Here is a 22,612-nt window from a genome sequence, read left to right as displayed (position 1 = left end):
CTCACCCAGGAAGAAACGGTCATTGCTAGGTGGATAATGATTCTAATGTGTCCAAAACCCAAATTTTAACAACTTGAGTTTAATAAATGAGTTGGCTTTTCATAGAGACTCATGGATCAGGCAGCATCCCATCTGTGAAACAGAAGGCCACTCTACTGCGTAAACAGGCTGACGTTATAAGCAGGAAAAAGGGTAAATAGATGACTTTCCTTACAGTGTTAAAAGGGTGGAGTTCCCTTACATGTTGCAGAGTGTGATGGAGACTGAAAGTAAGAAACACAATGATGTGAGAAAAACAACAAACGGCAACACCAGGGAGAGGAGAGAGGAGGCAGAGTTCACATAGAAGGCTAATGGCTGGTTGAAATTTCTGACATCTTGAGGCAGAGGGGCTACAGGAGAGGCAAGATAGGGGAATATCTGGAACAGTATGAGTAAGCAGCATTCTTAGCAGAGGGAACTGTGTGTTCAGAGACCCAGAGGTCAGGAAGAGTGGAGGATGCTTGTAGGGTGACACCCAGCAGGATGTCAGCCACACGGTAGCAAGGAAGTGGTAGGAATGAAAGTCATGGAGGTTGGCTTGCCCTGGTTCTGTGATGAGGGGTAGAGATTTTATTGTGCCTGTGACCAGAGACCACTGGACAGTGTCCCCAAACATCTAGGCTTGGAAAGATCTCCCGGCTGCCTTGTGGAGAAGCATTTCTGGGAGAGGAGCAGTGGAGAGGGATGGGAGCAAGGAGACCAGGGATAGAATGATTTTGTGATGGCTGGGACAAGATGTGACAGTGACTTGGACTACCAGAGATGGGCTTTGGTGATGATTATAACCAAAAATAATCTATTACTACAGTATTCACTCCTATGCCAAAGGTGACCTTCTTTAAGACAAGTCTTTGCAGGCCTCCATTCCTGTCCACTTGGACAGCCCTATCCACCAGGGTATTCTTTTTCTGTTTTCTGGAGCCAGGCATGCTGCTGGCAATGGGGCTAGAATCCCTATGCTTCCAATTCTCCACCCCCAAATGACTTCTGAACTCCAAGACAAATTTTTCATTTTTAGGTCTCTTTTAGATGAGAACGTGGCAGATGAGGCAGAGGGCTACAGGAGAGGCAAGGTTTTAGGTCTCTTTTAGATGAGCCATAGACGTGGAAGCCAAAGGCCTGGATTTTACCCTCAGAGATTGGTACAAGTGATCAGAGGGTGAAGATGGTACTTCTGAATGTTAATAGATCCCAGATGATTCTAACATACAACTTGGACTAAGGGTCCCTGGTCTAGTCCAGTACCTACTCCAAGAGTGACATTCCAAGAGTGAACCAGCAGCATCATGATCACTTGAATTTGATAGAAATACATCTTGAGTTCTGTCATCTCTGAAGCAGAAATTCCTCAGTTGAGACCAGGAATCTGGGATGTTTTGTGTGTGTGCCGTCATGGTGAGTCTTGTTGCATGCCCGTGTCTGCAAAGGGCTGAGCTAAATTCTCCCCCACTAAGCACTGCTAGTGGGTAACACTTTCAGTGTTAAAGATGTGTTTCCATTAATTGGGTTATGGTAAGAGTGATTAAAGATCTCAGTTGGCTGGAAAGCCCAGACTATACTTAAAGCGCCTAACTCCTATTTCATTGTGTCCAGATGTGGATGCTGAATCAGGAGGCTGTGCTAATTTTCTTCATTTTGCACACATTAACCCCTCTGAGGTTGTTTGGGTGGGGCCAAACAACATAAATTCCTTCTTGGAGCTATCTTACAGTGTGTGCGTATAGCTAAGATGATTTTATTTCCCAGCTGAGGATTTGTCTCTTCTTGCCAACATTGGTTCTCAACCTGGATTCTCTACAGAGCAATTGTGCTTCTAAATGTGATAGGCTGTTAATACCACAATGTGTAACAGCTTTCAAACCTTCCGATGTTTAAAGAAAACCTACCATGTCTTGATCAAACTGTTTTTCCATGCTTGAAGGAATTTTCCTCCCTGTGCTTGCTTATTTTTAATTCATGAATTGTACTCCTTTCTTTATATCTTTGATCTAGTCTTCATCAGCTCCACCAGCAACTGACAAGTTTTGCTCTGCACAGCTGTGGTGAGAGAGCACCTGATATCTTATGTAATGCTGAGGAGGCAGGAAGAAGAGAAAAGAGACCCAGGAGGCAGGGCTGTGGCTCCACTCCACTCCACTCCACTCCCAGAAGCCTAAGTGAAGGCACCGCTGGTGTTATACTCAGCATAGGATAAAACAAACAGCTCAGAGAAGATTCTGTACCAGCTGTAAAAACTTGACTTACTTGGGGTTACACCAGTAGCAGATCTTTAGACAACAGTCTGCTGGTAGTTCATTTAGGAAGGGAAGAAAAGTCTCATGAGGGGGCAAGCCAGTAAGACAGGAAGGGGAAAAAGCAACTAATGAAGAGGTTGACTCCCCATAACAGGCCTGTGAAGATGGTCTTCCAGTGTCTGGTGAGCGTGAGGATGCCCAGGCACATGGCTGGCCAACAGCAGTGAAGACAGGCTTTGTGTCAGTGTCCCCGAGTTCAAAGTCCGTACTCTGAGCGAGTGTGCCCCGAGACTGCTAAGAGTCTGAGAATCCTCATCCACAGAATGAAATATCTCCACTGACAATTTCTTTCTTTAAAACTGCATTAAAATGAAATGTAATTCTTTGAAGTGCGCCAAAATGTAAGATGGGTAGAAGAGTGGGTGTGTGGTTATGTGGCAAAACTTTGACAAGAGATGAGTTATGGCAAAATGCTAATGGCAGGATCACATATAGAAATTAGCTATGCAGTTGTTTCGGTTTTCCTGTATGTTCGGAAGTGTCATCATGAAAGTGTCAGCATGATTTTAATTTTAATGAAATGTATGATTATGAAAGACACGAATTAGCATGCTGGCACAAAAAATACTTTTAGAATGTGTTAGTCTTGCATTTTAAGAGGGTGACTAGAGATCGAATATCCTCTTCTTGACTTTCTTTGTTTTGTCATATTTTCTCAGAGTCTGAATTCTTTAAAGAAAGCAGACACATATGCTAAAGAGTCAGCACATCAAAGGCAAGGAGCTCCTGGGAATTAGCCCTCTGAGGAGGGTTTTCTACCACGGGTGCAAGCCACGTACCCATAGGGCAGCTCCAGGCTCTAGGCTAAGTCTTGACTGATGCATATTTCATGTATCTGCCAAATAATTAATTAGTTGGTAAGTCGCTAAATTACTAGAATTGGGGTGGGAGGAGTGCTTTCCCAAGCTAAGACGGAATCATATTTCAAGACTTTGGGTTCCAGGGCTGTTTCCCTAGCAAGTCAGTTGGTCACACAGCAGCTGGTTCGCACCAGCGACTTTTGAAAGTACACCTGAGCATGGCAAGAGACAATCGCCTATTGGATTTGGGCCCTTTTCTATGTTCCCTTCTGCCCTTGAATATCTCCCAGTGTTAAAAAAAAAAAAAACAAAAACTAAGAATACTTGTCATGAACATCCTTCCTCACACCTGTAATGTCCTTCCTGCTTTTGAAATCTACAAGCAAGGAGACGCTAGGGTTGTGTGCCCATCACGCGCCTTCCTCTCTCCTCCCCCTTTCCAAGTGTGATTATTTTAAAATCTAGACCATAAATAATTTTACCAACTTTAACTGATAAATATTTGACTGCATCTTTAGAGGTTCTTGAGTTCTTGTACCCAATTGATTGAAAGCAGGGCACTTTAAATCTGTGAAACAGCAAGGAGGTCTTTGGGAGATGTATTTAATTCTGTTTTATATTAGGTTTGAAAGACAAGTCATTTATGAAATGCTTATTAGAGATTCTACTTTTATCACAAACCCTTTTCATCAAAACCAATGAAAGTACAATTTACTGAAAATCCTTTTTTATATCCCTATAAATTGGTAGAATGGGCATTTAGAAGGACATCTGTAACCCAGGAATGGAAGAAATATATAATTGAACCATGTGCTCTTCGTAAAGGGAATCAACATAGATTAGACCAAATCATGAAAACCACTCAAGCGGAACTCTGCTTTGATTGTGTCATGGGTGTAAGTCATACCTGAGGATCATTTATGGCTATTCCAAATATTCTGCAGAGCTTTGGGCTTACGGTTTATTACCATCACCCCACCTCCAGGTGCTCTGAACCTGCCATTTATGCCATCTATGCAAATCGGTACCAAAAAGTGTGATGGTTTTCTTTTTTTTTTTTTTTTTTTTTTTTTTTGTTTCCATGTCATTTTATTGAGGAAGTTAAATGCAGAAATTTCTTTTTTTTTTTTTTTTTTTTTTTATTGTTCCTTACATTGTATTATGTAGTACAGTTTTATAGGCGCCGGGGATCCCCCCCACCCCTCCCATACCCCTCCCCCCATGGTGGATTCCTCCACCTTGTTGCATAACCATAGTTCAAGTTCAGTTGAGATTCATTGCTTGCAAACACATGCCTAGCATAAAGTTCAGCGTCTTATTGTCCAGATAAGTTCAGTGGCCTCTTGGGGAGACCTTCTATGGTCTGAAGATAGGTCTAACAGAGTAAAGATCCGGTCAGTTAAAAGCCCCAACAAGGCCTCAGTATCAATATACAACATTATGGAATTAATTGACATAGTAATGGGTAGACAATATGTTAAAAATAATGCAAGTTCCATTCTTCGAAACATCTGGGTTGAGACAGTATCAATGACAGGTTCAAAAAATAACCAACAATCAAACAAAAAATTACAGGTTAAATCAAGGCAAACATGTGGTATCTAATCTTTTGGGATTCACTCATTTCCCTTAGCATTATAGTTTCCAGTTGTGCCCATTTAGCCACAAAGAACTGCATTTTGTTTTTTTTAATAGCTGAGTAGTATTCCATGGAGTAGATGAACCAAAGCTTTCTTATCCAATCTTCTGCTGATGGGCATTTCGGTTGCTTCCATGTTTTTGCAATTACTGATTGTGCTGCAATGAACATAGGGATGCATGTTGGTTTGTCGTAAAACAGGTGTTTTGGATATATTCCTAGGAGTGCTATTGCTGGGTCATATGGTATGCAGATTTTGAGTTGTTTGAGTGTTCTCCAGACTGATTTCCATAAAGGCTGTACCAATTTGCAGCTCCACCAGCAGTGGAGTAGGGTTCCCTTTTCCCCGCATCCTCGCCAGCAAGCGTCGTTGGTGTTCTTGTTTATGTGGGCCAATCTTACTGGTGTTAGGTGGTACCTCATCGATGTTTTAATTTGGATTTCCCTTATTGCTAGGGAGCTGGAACATTTTTTCATATGTTTGTTTGCCATTTGGACTTGTTCCTTTGTGAAATGTTTGCCCATTTCCCGTGCCCATTTCTTGAGTGGTTTGTTTGTTTTGGTTTTTTGGTTGTTTTGAAGTTCTTTGTATATCCTGGAAATTAGCCCCCTATCGCCTATATCGTGTGCAAAGATCTTCTCCCACTCTGTGGGTTGCTTTTTTACTTTGTTGATTGTTTCCCTTGCTGTACAGAAGCTTCTTAGTTTGATGAGGTCCCATTTGTTTATTCTGTTCTCAACTGCTATTGCTTTTGGTGTCCTTCTTAGAAAGTCGGAACCTACTCCTAGGTCTTGCAGGGTATTTCCTACATTTTCCTGCAAGAGTTTGAAGGTTTCTGGATGTAGGTTTAGGTCTTTTATCCATGTAGATTGGATCTTAGTGTATGGTGATAGATGTGGGTCTATCTTTTTGTTTCTACAGGCTATCAGCCAGTTGTCCCAACAACATTTACTAAAGAGTCCTTCCCACTTGCTTGAGTTGTCATTGGTCTTTTTGTCAAAGATTAATTGGCTGTATTTGTGTGGGTTCCCTTTTGGTGCTTCTATTCTATTCCATTGATCTTCCTTTCTGTCTTTGTGCCAGTACCAGGCTGTTTTGATAACCACTGCTCTATAGTATGTCCAGAGGTCCGGGATTGTGATTCCCCCTGCTAACTTCTTATTTTTCAGGATGGTTCTAGCTATTCGTGGTTTTTTGTGTTTCCAGATGAACTCTTGAATCATTGTATCCAGTTCCGTGAAGAATGTTTTGGGCAATTTGATTGGAATTGCGTTGAAAATGTATATTGCTTGTGGTAGTATAGACATTTTAATGATATTGATTTTGCCTATCCAGGAGCACGGGATGTTATTCCATCTTTTGAGGTTTTGTTCAATTTCCTTTTTAAATAGTTTGTAGTTTTCTTCGAATAGGTCTCCTACGCTTTTGGTTAAATTTATTCCCAAATACTTCATACTTCTCTCTGCTATTTTGAATGGTATCCTGTTGGTTAGATCTTCTTCCATCTTGGTGTTATTTGCGTACACTATGGCTGTTGATTTTCGTTCATTAATTTTGTACCCCGCCACTCTGCCAAACTCTCGTATAAGTTCTAGCAGTTTCTGTATTGAGTCTCCTGGTTTTTCTATGTACAGGATTATGTCATCTGCATATAGTGAAAGCTTGACTTCTTCGTTTCCTATACGTATGCCTTTGATTTCTTTTTCTTGTCTTATGGCCTCTGCAAGTACCTCTAGGACTATGTTGAATAGCAGTGGTGATAGCGGGCACCCTTGTCTTGTTCCAGATCGCAGTGGGAAGGGTTCTAGCTTTTCTCCATTCAGTATGATACTGGCATTGGGTTTTTCATAAATTGCTTTGATTATGTTGTGGATTTTCCCATCTATGCCTACTTTGGCTAGAGTTTTTAGCATGAAGAGGTGTTGGATTTTGTCGAAAGCTTTTTCTGCATCTATTGAAACTATTATGTGGTTCTTGTTTTGCAGTTTTTGGATGTGGTTTATAACATTTATGGATTTCCGAATGTTGAACCATCCCTGCATTCCAGGGATGAATCCTACTTGATCCGGATGAATGATCTGTCTGATGATTTTTTGAATTCTATTGGCTAGGATTTTGTTGAGAATTTTAGCATCAATGTTCATCAGAGAAATAGGTCTGTAGTTTTCCTTCTCTGATGGTTCTCTGTCCGGTTTTGGGATTAAGGTGATGTTAGCTTCATAGAATGAGTTTGGGAGGGTTGCTTCCTCCTCTATTGTTTTGAAGAGCTTGTAGAGGATTGGGGTTAGTTCTGTTCGGAATGTTTTGTAGAATTCTGTAGTGAAGCCGTCTGGGCCTGGGCTTTTTTTCGTTGGGAGATCTTTGATGACTGTTTCAATCTCTACCTCGGTTATGGGTTTATTTAATTCTGCAGTTGCCTCCGGACTGAGTTTTGGTAAGTGGTGGGAGTCCAAGAACTTTTCTATTTCTTGGTGGTCCTCAAATTTGTGGGAGTACAGTTCTTTGTAGTAATTTCTAATTATTTTCTTAATGATTGCAGTGTCTGTTGTTATGTTGCCTTTTTCATCTTTAATGCTATTGATTCTCACTTTCTCTTGTTTTTTTTTGGTCAATCGGGCCAGTGGAGTGTCTATTTTGTTTATTTTCTCAAAAAACCAACTTTTTGATTTGTTGATTTTATGTATAGTTTTTTTGATTTCTATTTGGTTTATCTCCTCCCTTGTTTTGATGATTTCTTGTTTCTTATTGTGTGTGGGACTCTTCTGCTGCTGTTTTTCCAGATCCTGGAGGTGTGAGGTTAGTTCCTGTATTTGGCGTCTTTCTTGGGCCTTGACATGGGCTCCGATTGCGATGAATCTACCTCGTAGCACTGCTTTGGCGGTGTCCCACAAGTTTTGGAATGTTGTATCAGAGTTTTCATTGGTTTCCATAAATTTTTTGATCTCATCTTTAATTTCTTCTCTGACCCATTGTTCGTTTAATAGCATATTGTTCAATTTCCAAGAGTGCCTATACTTCCTGGGGAGTTTTGAGTTGTTGATTTCCAGTTTCATCCCATGGTGGTCTGAGAGGGTACATGGTATGATACTAATGTTTTGGAAGTTGTTTAGGTTCGCTTTATGTCCTATCATGTGGTCGATTCTGGAGAAGGTGCCATGCACCGCTGAGAAGAAGGTATAGTCTGTGGCCTTAGGATAAAAAGTTCTATATATGTCTACTAAGTCCAGTTGTTCTATTGTTTGTGTGAGCTCTGTTGTTTCTTTGTTGAGTTTTTGTTTCGTAGACCGGTCCATTGTTGTTAGAGGTGTGTTGAGATCGCCTACAAGAATTGTGCGGGTGTCTATGTCTTCCCTTAAGTCTGTAAGTAATTGCTTTACGTAAGTAGGTGCATTAAGATTCGGTGCATAAACATTAATGATGGTGATTGCTTCTTGATGGATCATTCCTTTCACCAGTATAAAATGGCCTTCCCTGTCTCTTTTGATGTTAGTTAGAATGAAATCTATCTCGTCTGAAATTAGGATAGCTACCCCAGCTTTTTTTTCTCGTCTATTGGCGTGAAATATCTTTTTCCATCCCTTCACTTTCAGTTTCTTTGCATCCTTTCTGGTTAGATGCGTTTCTTGTAGGCAACAGATGGTTGGGTCTTGTTTGATGATCCATTCTATTAATCTCTGTCTTTTGATTGGTGAATTTAGACCATTTGTGTTGAGAGTTAAAATTGAGAGGTTGCAATTTTGCCCTGCCATGTGATTGTGTTGTGTGTGTGTTGTTGCCTATGTAATTGTCTTGTTGGTGCGGCCTTTAGTTTGGAGACCTTCTTATTTGCCAACTTTGTTTGTGATTTGCCTCCTTTTTGTCCGGGACTAGCGCATTTCTAAGGAGACTTTGCAGAGCTGGTTTTGTGTAGACATATTCTTCTAGTTTTTCTTTGCTATTGAAGTATCTGATTTCGTTCTCATATACAAATGAGATCTTTGCTGGGTAGATTATTTTTGGTTGACAGTTGTTTTGTTTCAGGACTTGGAAGATCTTTGTCCATTCTCTCCTTGCTTGTAGGGTCTCTTCGGAGAAGTCAGCAGTGATTCTGATGGGTTTTCCCCTGTATGTGATCTTTTCTCTACTTCGTACTTGTCTCAGGATTCCTTCTTTGTCTTCATTGGAGTAGAACTTGAGCACCGTGTGTCTGGGTGAAGATCTCTTTGGATCATGTCTGTTGGGAGTTCTCTGTCCATCCTGTATGCGGGGTGGGTTCGCGTTCCAAGTGTTTTGGAAGTTTTCCTGTATAATTTCATCGAGCACTGCTTGCATCCCAGATTCTCTTTCTACTCCCTCGGGGAGGCCGATGATCCGAATATTCAATTTTCTAAGGTAATCCTTCATCTCTTGCATCATTTTATTAGTTTTGCTGAGGTTTGTCTCCAGCTGTTTAATTCGCTGGGCACTTTCATTTTGTGTGTCTTCTGTGTCAGAGATCCTTTCCTCTGCCGCATTTATTCTGTTGATGAGGCTTTCAATCTTATTATCTTGGGCATCCAGTTTGGTTTTGATTTGTTGTATTTCGGTGATTATGCGGTTCTGGAGGTCTTCCAGCTTTATGTCCACGTCTCTGAGAGATTTTAGCATTATTTTCATCAATTCCTTTGTTGGTAACACTTCCATGTCTTCATCTCGTATCGTCGATATTGATAATGGCTTTTGGCCCTTGTTTGGTGGGGTGCTGGCTCTTTCATCTGGAGCACAACTCTTTCTGGTGGTTTTTCCCATTGCGTTGGTGTATTCTGGTGAGGCAAATGGGCCCGTGTGTTGAGGGGCTGTCAGGTGCTTTCCTGTAGAGATTGGAGCCTGTAGGCGTGGTGTTGCCGGGCGTGGTAATTTTCAAGGCACCGTTGGTGCGTTCTCAGGGCCCGGGGCTGTAGAGCACCACCTTGGGGGCCCAGTGGATTCCAGGCACACTCTGGGCACCTCTTCTACAGATGTGACACCCCAGGGCGTGGCGGGATGGAGGCGCTCTCTGGGTGTGCTCCCTTCACGGGAATCCGCAGGGCGTAGAAGGTTTTATGTGCTTTCTCCCTGCGTTCTCCGTGTCAGGGACTGCAGGGTTTTTCAGAGCCCACCTGGTGCGTCTCCCACACACGGGACTGTGGGTGAGGCACTTTCCAGGCGTGGCTCTTATGCAGTGAATCCACCACTCGTGGTGTGTGGGTGTTCAGAGCCCCTGCTCCCGTGTGGCTCCCCCACACAGGCCCTTAGCGGAGGAGTGGCCCAGGCGCCCTGTTATAATGACTTCACGGCGGCAGGTTCGCACCGTGTCAGTTTGGTGCAGGAGTTCTGTCACCTGACACCTGCGCTACGGAGGTGCTGCTGCTGTAGGCGGGGCGCCCAGCCCGCTCGGTGCGGCGTTCAGAGTCCTGGTGGTTTCAAGCACTCACCAGGCAGGATGTGGGGGACTCCAGACCCTCGCCAGCTACCTCTGCGCACCGAGCCGCACTGGTCCCCTCAGCGCAAGAACATCCGATGCGCCTTCCCGGGGCCCCCTCAGCCACCAACACAACACCACTGTACGTAGTTCCACACAGACCCAACAGTTTCGGCCGTCTGCTCCGCGTTCTGAGGCTGTAGCCTCAGCAGGGGGCAAGAAATGCGGAGGCTGCCACGTCAACCCCCAGCTCACCAAACGTCCGGCCGCTGCAGTCTGCCTCCACCGCTGCCGAAGGCCTCCCGCCGGTGACGATCCCCCTGATCTCCCCGCCTCCGAGCTGGCCGCGTCTCCCGTCAGGCCGTTTTCAAGAGTGACTCAGCAGGTCTGGAGTGGGATGTCGGTTTCTCTGCCTTTGCCCTGCTCCGTTCTCGTTGTTCTTCCGAGTTGTGTGGATCTTTTTGGCTCCACACTGTCCCAGGGAGCTTCACGGACCTCTCCCTGCGGTTCCCTGCTGTTCCTCTTTGCTGCTTCTGTAGCGTTCTATCCCTCTCACTAGCTGCTCCCTCACAGTCTTCCTCCTACGTCGGCCATCTTCCTCTCTCGAGTGTGATGGTTTTCAAATCGAATTTGTTTTATTCCATTTAATAGCCGTTAGCATCACTTAGAGAACTCACAGGCAACTGAGAGAACACTGTACTTTGAGATGTCGTGCCAGAGTCTGAAACAGAATACTTAGCCCTGGCACCAGCTCACCCTCTACTGAAATGAATGCAGATTAAGGCTGGTTCCTCCCTCCTAGTGTCTATAGCAATAGTCACTATTATATATTCAAAACACTTCCTTGTCAGTCCATTCCTTCACACCCTTATCCAAGTCCAACTACATGTACTTGTCTCAGGTATTCACATCTGGTTCATTTCCTCCTTTTATTTATTGAATTACTGGTGCTTACCACCAGCTGGAGTCTAGGAGAGAGATTTTTTTTTAATTGTATTTCATTTTATGACGTCGTTTCATAGGCTCTGAGGTGCCCCAAACTCCTCCCCGTACCCTCCTCCCATGGTGGATTACTCCACCTTGTTGCAGTATTACAGTTCAAATCCAGTCATGCTTCCTACATTTTAAGTATGTACCATACATAGAGTCCAGCATCTTATTGTCCATAGCAATTCAACAGTTTCTTGGGAGGACTGGCAGAATATTGTTGCAGCCTATTAAAGCTATGACATAACATCAACAACAGTTCACAGCATTATGGAGTTAATTGACATGGTATTGAGTGACTGATAAGTTAGAAAATGCAAGTTCTTAACCACATCCTGTGGCTACTTCATTGACATTTCAATTTTAGTTTATATACAACCAGCTTCTAGCCACCTTAAAATGGCTATAGGATACTCTTCAGCTGTCTCATGTCTATTTTCATTTTTGTATTTAGTAGTTTATTGTATTGAAGCATAATTTTTACTGAACTTGGCAGATTTTAGGATAGTCCAAACTGGCTTATAACTTTGAAAAGGTATATGTCAACAGTTGAGGCACAGAACAGTTTTAGGAGGGGTGTGCAGAGAAATCTTCAATACCCCAGTGAGGAGTAACTTATTTTTTGTGTCCTACCTAGTAAGGTATATGTGAGTTCCCGTTGACCATTTCCTGTCTGGTTCTAAGCTTTCCTTGTTCTCTGTCTATCTATTTTAATTTTGTTGCTGTTGTTTTTTGTGTTTTGTTTTGTTTTGTTTTGTTTTGTTTTTAGGGGGTGCTCCGGGGTGACCCTGATGGTCATTGCAGGAGAAGGTGGGGATCCAAAGTTGGAACTAAGTAAGGACCAGAGAAAGCTCCTCTCCCTAGTCCCGAAGAAAGTTTACTCTTCTCTTTCTATAGACTGCTCAGGGCTCCTGGCTGTTGTTCCGATGGCACTGGACCCTGTGAGGAAGGATTTGGGCTCCAACCCATGTGGGAGATTCAAATGGGAGTGGATGATCTCAGAGTTCTCAGCCTCTGAAGGCACTCCAATTCCCTGTGGTCTCCTTGGCAGTTGGGATGTAGTCCTTGGTGCCTGTGCTGAGTCTTTGGTGAGGATCCAAGAGTCTAGGAGAGAGATCTGAATGCGGGATCTGAGGTGTTCAAGACTCAGTGCTCAAAAAGAGAATGAAATATTCTATTTCAAAATTGAAATACTGTGTTTCAAAAACTTAGCACATACAGACCAAAATGGAACACATCTTAATATTCTTTATATTTGCGTATGTCAGTATGCTAAAATCCATTTTCTGTGTTTCTTTTTACTTTTCATAAATGAGGCTGTCAGAAAAGCATTTAAAATCATTTCAGTGGTTTAAATTATGTTTGCATTGGACAGTGCTGAGTTCATGCCTGTTTGATTCAGCCTCTTCTATGGGATTTTTGTTTTGTTTCTTCCACGTATTTTTACACCTTTTTAAGACCTTCTGAACAGCAATGTATTCCTTCTCTACTTTTCTCATATTCCCATTACCCTTGATACATTGAATGTTAGTGACTTGGTACAGTGGCTAATACATGGTAGGAACTCAAATAGCTCTTGACTTGAATTCTAGCCATAGCTATGACTGCTTCAGTAAGCATTCACTGGTTACTGATTAATGAACGTGATGATAGCCTGCTTTGTTGTGAGAATGGGATTAACAGGCCATTTTATGATCAGTCTGGATATTTCCAGCAGATTTTAATTTTCTACAGTGGGAGCAAGGCCACCAGTTCCATTGCCTGGCAGTCTCCCATTTTGTTAGGCCTTGCACACATCCTTTATACACTGAAAAAGATGCAACAGTGATGGGCTCTGTGTATGTGTATGCGTATGCACACCTATGCACTATACATGGCTAGACAGGTGTGCACCCCTGTATTTCTGGAGTTATTCAGATACATAATAATATATTCTATTCCACTGAAATGAAAACACTCAGAATTTTCCCGCCAAGCAGAGTCAACCCTAACTTATTTATATTAAGTTTAATAAAAGCTATAGTCACCATTAGCAAGTGTTGCCCTCCATTTGAGAAGTTTAATTAATGATAAAATATAATTGAGTTGTATTGGTTTTTGGCCAAATATATATAAATGCAAAAATACCCTCTGTGACATATAGCTAGCAAATAAAGGCTTCTGAGCCTATGGAGGAAGCAATATTTTTAACCTTGAGTTTATCACCCTTTCAGTTCTCAATTCAAAAACTTCCAGGGCTTTATTGTTAAGTGCACTTGACCTCAGATTGAATTTATATCTAATTATTTGTGAACATTAAAAGATCTATGGTGGGTATTTGATGCAGTAGTTAAGCTACCACTGGGGACTTGTGCAGCCCGTACCGGAATGCCTGGCTTTGAGCTCCAGATTCATGGCTTGAAGTATTGGATCTCAGCCACCAGTGCAGATCTGAATTGAGTTTCCTGCTCCTGTGATTGTCTGGGCCTAATGGCTTCTGTAGGCAGTTGGAGAGTGACCCTGGATGAGAGATCTGTGTGTGTGTGTGTGTGTGTGTGTGTGTGTGTGTGTGTGTGTGCCTGTTTGTCTGTGCCTTTCAAATTTACCAACTAACAATGCAAAGTTCCTGATTTAGCATCCTAGACTTAGAGATGTTAAAGGGTTTCAGACTTGACTAGAATCCTTTTCACTTAAAGGGTTTCAGAAGCTAAGCCAATCACAGGTATTCCTCTTGTTCTATTGAGTTTATTCCAACAATTGCCTAAAGGAGGCAGTGTTATGTCTGCTTCACACATAAGGAAACTGGAATTGAGACAGTTAACTTACCCAAAGTAACCAAGATAAAGGCAGACTATGCTGAGACACACACCCAAAACACTTCAATGCTGAATTGATGAGTTCTTAGTCACCCAAACAGGTGTGAATGCTGAAGGTCTTATGGGACTTGCCATAACACACTCAAATGAATTGGCATTTGACTGACACACATACCTTCTGAAATCAGCATTATGCCCCCACTGTCCAGCTGACGATGCTGAGACGCTGATCCATCCTGCAAAACAGATCTGTGCGTGGTGCAACCAAGTTTCCTCTGTGTTGCCAACTGCTTTGCACTAGGACTCTGCATGAACTTCAAGATCAGCCTGTGTTATGAGTTCAAGAATCTACTGAATTAGAGAACTGGGAAACATCCAAGCCAGGCACAAGCCAGAGGTGGGAAGCACAGCCCAGCATCCCCCAGCACCCCGTGAGAGACGCGCTAGGGGGAGGACTTTGCTCTCACAGTTTCACCTTTATACTTAGCCAGCTTGAGTGCATCCTTTCCCACTTCACACAATCTCTTGGACTCTTCTACAGTCTGGCTGCCTATATCCACAGGTTGAGGTCCCAGATTAGCCACAGGCCACGGTCTTCTGACTACTGACTTTGTGCAGCAGGGAGCTCTGATGTGGAGTGTTTGCTATTATTTCCAGGGGCAACATGGAGCTGCCAACAGACAGACTTTCTGAATAGTTGCAGTCAGTATTCATGAAGGTATAGCAATTGGCACACTGGTGGTCTCAGGCCCTGTGCAGTGTAACACGTGAAGGAGTCAGGAGCATGTGGGCTGCAGGGAAGCTGCTCTGCTGTCTGCTTGGAGAAGGATCCTCCCCACCCACATGTTCATCCTGGTATGAATTAGTTTCTGGCCCAGGTGAGTACTGAGGATCTTTTTTAATCCTAGGCTTTTAAAAAAAATTGTTAAGGATCATTTCTAGGCAGTTCTCACACCATGAGAGGTTTATCCAGCTCTCCATAGCCAAAACAAAGCAGGAACAATGTTTGCATCCTTTTGTCATGGATACCAACACTGCTTGTCCAAACCTCTCCTAGCTCCATCTCCTGATCCTGACGGTCCCTATGGCAGCTGTCCTAGCTCTCCCTGGGAAGTGAGGAAGGGAAAGAGATCAGATTCCCTGTGTGAAGCGTGGATATATGAAGTTCACCTCACATAAGTTTATTTGATGTGTATATTTGCACTCCCAAGTCCAGATCGGAAGTCATGTTTTGGTTTAACAAATATATCACATGTTGACAGGTAGAAAGTGGCTTTGTCCGCCTGCTGCTGAAAGCCACTCTCTCACCATAGATAACACATTTGTCGTTGTTGTTGTTGTTTTTGGTTGTATCTTTGCTGACAACCTTATTCAGTGGGAGCTGGAAGAAACCAAGCAAAAGAAAATGACAACTCCAGTGTAATTAAAGAGACAGCACTGCAGGCACTGCAGCTTGGCGAGAAGGCCACAGCTGACTCAACTAAAAAGGGCTGGGAAGGAACAAGCCCCAGGTGCATGAATGAATTGGCTCTTCAAAAAATTCTTCTAGTCCTTGCTCTGAAGAGGATGGGGACAGAAACTGGTCAGTCGAGAGGAGTGGGTGAAGGAAGAACCCAGCTGTATCTCTTTTAGCTAGAAAGTTGTGGAGGCTACCAGCAGGGGATGGTAACCAGGATGATGGGAGGCCGGGCTGCTGGTTAAATGCCCCCCGGCCTTGGACTTTGTCTAAGCAGTTGTGGGGACGAGACATGGAATCCTTGGCTGCTAGTTTAAATGTCCTGTGAGTGGTACTTTGGTGAAAATGTTTGTGAACCCTGTTGGGCTGCGTGGTTTAGATGAAGACATGAAGGGAGGGCTGTGGCTCAGGCCTTTTGAGCAGGCAGAGACTTTTGTTGGTTTGAAGAATGGAACATGATTCATTCAGGATTGACTGAGCAGCTGCTGTGTATCAGGCTCCACTCTGACACCCGTGGATGCTCCTCAAATGCTGTTCTGGGGCTGGAAGTCCTATAACCAGCTGTAGAGCCCCATGCCAGGGAGCTACAGGTGCTTGGAGAAGTGGAGAAAGCAGGGGAGAGAATTCTCAAGAGGTTTCTTGAGTGATGAGTATCAGCTGGAAATGTGAAAGAGGGGCAGGGGAGGACATCCCCTAGGGGGTATAGAAAGCATTATCCGGTGTCACCAGGCCAAAGAGAGGCCAGCGTGCCTAAACAGCAGAGAATGAATGGCTAGGCCTGTGACAGGAGGAGGACCTCGTCTCAGAGAAACAGTGAGAGTTAGATGACTAAGCACTATGAAACCACTCCAGGAAGCAGTCTGGCCCAGATCCGACAAGTGGCGGAGGGCTATAAGCTGGGAAACAGATTAATCAGATTGACATTTTAGGAAGACTAGTCTCATCATTATGGTAACCCCTGGCAGCTGGTAATGTTAGGATGTGGGGAGACCAGGAAGGAGGCTGCGCCAGCCAGCAGTGCACAGAGCCAGGACTGGCTGGGCAGGGGAGGTGCCATTGGAGTGCGGAGATGATGTGATGTAGTCAGGGGCTACGTCGGGGAAGCAGGGCAGCCTCAGGAGGTGAGGAAGAGATGGGCTCCACAAGGCACTGAGCAGTGTCTCCCTGGAGGTGTCCCTGCGGGGAGGTGGGCCAGGACACGAAAGGACACGTGGTGTCCTCACCCCAAACTCACGCTGAGTTGCTGTGTGTTGTCGTGCTTCCTCAAAAAAGAGCGTTTGCAGGTGGTGACAGTTCCACCTGCGTGTTGAGCGTAGTGGGGATCCGGGTCTACAGGCTGGGCGTACAGCTAAAGTCAGCATCAACAAGAGGCTCCTGGGAGCACCCAAGTGTCTGACAGTCCCCGGGGCCATCCTGGGTTGGAACACAAACCCTGAGTGTGCCAGGCCTGGCATTTTACTTAGTCTTTCCTCGCTGCAAACGTGAATTTTTCCCCGTCGCTGGCTCAGAAATGTTTAACAGCTGTGTTCACTGTTGGCCTCCTAGCCTCGGATTCATTCTAAATACGTTTCGTTTTAGTAATTTCTTCTTTGAATGCTGGTGTTTGGCTAGGCATTAGTGTACACAATTTCATAGGCTCTGTGTTGCTCAATTTTTGGTCCATTTATTTGACAACTTGAAATTCCTCACAAGTGGTGCCTTTATTTTCTTATTTGCATCTGGAAATCATTCCTAACATGCCAGGGAACAAATCTGTTTTTCTTTTAATAACATTTTTCTTATTATAAGAGTAGTGCATGTTCATTACAGAAGCTTGATAGAAACAGAGTCATTTAAAAACCACGAGACAAAAATCTCCCAGGGTCCCCTCAGTTGAGATAGGCACTGCTGGCATTCCAGGGCTCAGCACCCCCACTTTTTTAACACCCCTACTTTTAAAGTGCCCACACATTTCCCAAGAGGTGTATTCCACATCCCATCCCTGGAGATTTGAACTCCAGACAAGGGGGCTGGGACCGTTCCAGCAAGCCTCCTGCGCCTGCACACAGTCTCACTTCTGTTCCCACACGTGACCCCTTGGTTCTCACTGACTTTTCACTCACAACATCTTTCATGTCCTCAATGTCTTTCTCAAGATTCATTAAAACAAAAGATTGATGTCTTTCCATCTGAAAGACAGAGAAGGAGAAACATAGAAAGGACCTTCCATTCACTGTTTCACTCCTCAAATGGCAATGGCTGGAGCTGGACCAGTCTGAAATTAGAACCAGCAGCTTCTTCTGATTCTCCCACATGGAAGAGGGGGCCCAAGTACTTGGGCCATCTTCCACTACTTTCCCAGGCCATTAGCTGGATCATAAGTGGAGCAGCTGGGACACAAATCAGCAGCCACATGGGATGCTAGCACCTCAGGCAGAGACTTAACATTCTTTACCACAGTACCAGCATTTGGATATCATTTTTTCAAAGTGTATTTTTATTTGAAAGGAAGAACAACATAGAAAACCACTCTACCAGCTCACTCCCTAAGTGTCTGCAAAAGCCAGGGTCAACCAGATCCAAACCAGCCAACTGGAGCACAATCCATCTGTCCTATGTTAGTGGCAGAGACTTCAGGCACTTGAGCCTTCACCTGTTGCCGTCATCAGGAAGCTGGAGCTAGAGCAGAGGCAGGACACAATCGCAGGTACCCACAGGGAATGTGGGCTTCCCAAATAGTGGCTTCACCCACTGTACCACAGCAAAAGCCTCCTAGCATCACTTTGAAAAGCTGTATACACACACACACATATAAATGCATGTGGGGAACTTGCCCATTGCATCTTGCATCACGCTTCAGCCCACACACAAGCAGGAGTGCAGGGAGGTGACTCGCTCCAGGGGAAGCTCAAAGCCACCATGTCCCCGCTCTTAGCAAGTCTCTGTTCCTTTCTGCTTCAGCTCTGATGCCATCTGGTACCCCCAGCTTCTCTTTCCCACATCCACGCTCTGCCCGGGTCTAGAACTCCTCTGTTGTCATTATGCTATGCAGCTCTCATGTGGGTCACTGCCCCTGGGCCCTGTCAAGGGTCAGAACGATGGCTGCTTGCCTATATAAAGGGACACACCTGAACTTCTTCATTAAAAGCAACCCCAGGGTGGGTTTTGTTCTCACCAAGGCTTGGGGTTGCCCTGTGTGAGAAGGGCACAGGGCGCAGTGCAATGCATCTCATGTTGGGAATTGTGCATTGGTCTTCTCACAGTGTTTATAGATAAGAAGACTAAGCAATGGGTAGACTTCTCCATCAGAGTGGAAAAGTTAACAAGTTTTGATTTAAAGTATAATGTAACATATAAATGCAGAAGTGTGAAAATCATAAGTATACTTGGTGAGACAGCTTGATTCGTTTTTAAAGACAGGAGATGCTCATAAAAGCAGCACATAAGTAATGAAATGGAGCGTGAACAGCCCCCAAGTGTGCCCCGATGACCGCTGCCACCAAGCGTCTCCACAGGCCCAAAATATAACCAATCCTGACTTCCAGCACCACGTGTTTGTTTCACGTTTTTTGTAACCTGCTTCTGGTCTGGCCTCTTGATTCAGCATTGTAACAGTGAGACCCAGTCCTATTGTCCAGTGCACTGTGGGGTCACAGACACACAGTATTCCCTTTTCCAAATATACCACATTTATCCACAGTGTGGGGAACTAGATCATTTCCAGGGTTTGTTACCAACACTGCCTGCACATGCCTTCTGCTGGATATATCTGTTCATCTCTGTTGTAAATGCAGAAGAGGATCAAGAGTTTCAGTCTGCTGATACTCAGTTGTTGATGTGAAATTTGGAGGTCAGCTATAGTAGATTCTGCCAAATCGTTGTCAAAGTGGTTGCATAAAAGCTAAAATTTAAACTCATTATTCTGACTCTGCTTCATGGGAATAGGTTGGATAAATCCTCACTCTTTTAAAGAGAAAACATCTCCAGTCTTTCCTTCTAAGGTGTGATGCCCAGTGGTGAAAGCCAGAACAGGAGCCTGTTGCATATTTTTGGGTCACTTAAAAACCCATTGCCTTAGGCCTGGCGTAGTGGCCTAGTGGCTGAAGTCCTCGCCTTGTACATGCCAGGATCCCATATGGGCACCAGTTCGTGTCCTGGTGGCCCTGCTTCCCATCTGTCTCCCTGCTTGTGGCCTGGGAAAGAAGTCAAAAATGGCCCAAAGCCTTGAAACCTTGCACCTGCATGGGAGCTCTGGAAGAGGTTCCTGGTTTTGGATTGGCTCAGATTGGCTGTTTTTACCACTTGGGGAATGAATGAACAGATGGCAGATCTTCCACTGTGTCTCTCCTCCCCTCTGCATATCTAACTATCCAATAAAAATAAATTTAAAAAATAAATAATTGCCTCAGGCAGCTGTTTAGCCTAATTAGATACCATTTGGGATGTACACATCAGAGTACCTTGGCTGGAATCTCAGCTTTGCTCCAGATTCCGGCTTCTTGCAGTGTCAACCCTGGCAGGCAATAGGCATTGGCTTAGGTAGCTGGATCTGTACTACCTATCCAGAAGAACTATGTTAAGTTCCCAGCTCCCAGCTTCAGCCTGGCCTAGTCCCACTGCTATGGACGTTTGGGAAGTGAACTAGCAAATGGGAAGGCTGTCTATCTCTCTTTCTCCCCCTCCTACGCCCCCCCCTTCACAATCTCCCCTACACACCTTTTTCTATAATAATGATGACACTTGATGCTTCTGAGACTATGACTATAAGTACCAGAAGAAACTGGAGATCATGTGGCGACCTCTAATGATACTATTCCCTTACCAGGTGGTATCTGGGGTTCATTCAAAAAGAGAGTTCTGGTAGAGCCTCCTCCCCCGACCCCCTGATTTCAAGGTCTGGAAGCTGAGGCGATCTATAAGTCAGTTTCATGGGAATTCTTAGCCCAGGCAGGAGAGACTTCCTTGTTCTCAAAAAGTTTCATTTAAATTAATAGATTGTTTTATAAGCCACATAATGAAAAGTTCAGGGTCCCTAGGAACACATCAAGTCAGAAAATTTTCCAATCAAATCTCTTATTTCTGATCAAGGTGTCATTCAGTGACCTTGGACATTACAGTCATTTCTCAGCCCTCTCTTGGATGAATAAACCCCCACAAATGAACTGCCTTGCGTTAGGTAGGGAAGGTGATAACAATGATAATAAATGGTAAAAATTTTATCCACAACCAAATGTCATAGATAATGCTTGATCACTACTTCCTGTCCTGAGGTTTCCCACATGTTTCTGGTGACTGATGGTGGTGGCTTCCAATCACCGTCTTCCCATCTCAGGCAGGACATTTAAAAGCCCACCTTCTGCTGTCATATAGGAATATTACAAAATAGTCAAATGCGTAATACAGGGGGATGTAAAAAAAAACTTTATATTTTTTCCCATTGTTTTCCATTTTTTTCTGGGAATGGAATAACCCAGGGGTTAAGATGTCAAGAATATACCGTGATGATGCTGGCATCATCACATAGCTGGTTAAGTCTGTCTAGGCAGTTTCACATCATATGCACATTGGTTCGAGTCCCAGCTGTTCCATGTCCAATCCACCTTGCTGCTGATAGCCTGGGAAGAACATCAGAAGACAGCACAATATCTGGGCCCTTGATACCCACGTAGGACACCTAGCAGGAGCTCTTGGTTCTTGTCTTTGGCTGTGCCCTGCTCTGGCTCTTGCCAGCATCTGAGCAATTAACTAGTTAATGGAAGATTTCTCTCTGTCTCTCCCTCTATCTCTCTTCATAATGATGACTTTCAAGTAAAAAAAAAACTTTTAGAAAATTACTCAAAAACACATTTTTCCCCAGATAGTGGGACATTTGTCACATGGACTGTGACCAAACAGTTTGGTGTCTTGATGTACAGTTGCTAAGCAGACATTTCATGTGCCTGTCCTTTTCTGACATCTGAGTCCCTAAGCCTCCACATTCCACCTCTTTCCTGAGTTAGGGGAGCCCCCCTGGAGCTACTGTGGCCCTTTGGTTGTGTTTATGGTTATTAATACTCCTGTCTTCCTCTCCTGGCTCTGAGCAATTGCAGAAGATTAAAGTTAGAAGGAAACCTGGGAGTGGCCTGGCCCAAACACCTCCTTTTTGCTTAGCACGCAGAAATACTTTTTCAGGATCAAAAGTGAGAATGGTGCTCATATTCTGCCCTTGTTTTGGACCTTCCTGCCTGCATCAGCTCATTGAAGATGTCCTTATCCTGGCAGGGACTATCCTGAGTCTGATGACTTCCCAGGCTTCTTGTAGGCTCTGCTCAAGCCCGGTAGGATTGGTGGCCAACAGTCCCACTCTATAGGATCACGTCTCCTGAGACCTGATCCATACATTTTTGTTACACTTAGCAGCAGACTGAGAGATGGTCTAACCTAAAGTGTTTAACTTGATATCACCATGGGGCTTCTAGAATCAGGACACATGGCAGGACTAGCCCTACCGTTACAGTGGATAGGAACCCCAGGAAGAGGAACTGTATATCTACAACACCCCCAGAGTACCTCAGCAGGTTTGTAGAGAGTGATTTACATGAAGCACACAGGCAGCTTGGAGCACTTCCTTTGTGCAGTGGTTGAAGGTTCAAGTTCCCGTGCTTGGGCCATTCTCCACCCAGCTGGTTCCTAGGGAGTCTTCAGGTCTCAACCTGAATATTGTTATCTCAGGGAGGCTCTGAATGCTCGAATTAAGTCAAATCTGTCCTCTTGTGCATCCATCTACTCTTCCTCTCCACACTGGTGATTAAATGTGAACCTCTGGGCCTGGTGCAGTGGTTCAATGGCTAAAGCCTCACTTTGCAAGTGCTGGGATCCCATAGATCTCTCACTTCCCATCCACGTCCTGGCTTCTCCACTTCCCATCTAGCTCCCTGCTTTTGTCCTATAATGAGTTAGAAGATGGCCCAAAGCCTTAGGTCCCTGAACCTGAGTAGGAGACCCAAAAGAAGCTCCTGGCATCTGGCTTCAGATTGGCCCCATTGCGGCCATTTGGGAAATAACCAGCGGATAGAGGATCTTTCTCTGTCATTCCTTTCCTCCGAAAATCTGATCTGCTTTTCCAATAAAAACTAAAATCTTTAAAAAAAAATAAATAAATGTGAACCTGTTCAGTTCTTATCCAGTGTCTTTCTCCCCTGCGATGCTGTGAATTCTGAG

At 44.2% G+C, this 22,612-nt stretch overlaps 1 protein-coding gene across 1 annotated transcript in view; it reads left to right on the top strand.

Moving 5' to 3' along the window:
• The window catches only part of CDH13 (cadherin 13), a 1,068,624-nt gene that overhangs the window by 622,943 nt on the left and 423,069 nt on the right, over positions 1 to 22,612 (top strand). The gene's annotated exons all lie outside the window — the stretch shown is intronic.

Source organism: Ochotona curzoniae, unplaced genomic scaffold, assembly GCF_017591425.1.
Source record: "Ochotona curzoniae isolate NIBS_2020 unplaced genomic scaffold, NIBS_Ocur_1.0 contig_3622, whole genome shotgun sequence".
Classification (NCBI taxonomy): Eukaryota; Metazoa; Chordata; class Mammalia; order Lagomorpha; family Ochotonidae; genus Ochotona; species Ochotona curzoniae.
The sequence above is the reverse complement of the archived record's forward strand: the minus strand, read 5'-3'. Positions and strand labels throughout refer to the sequence as shown.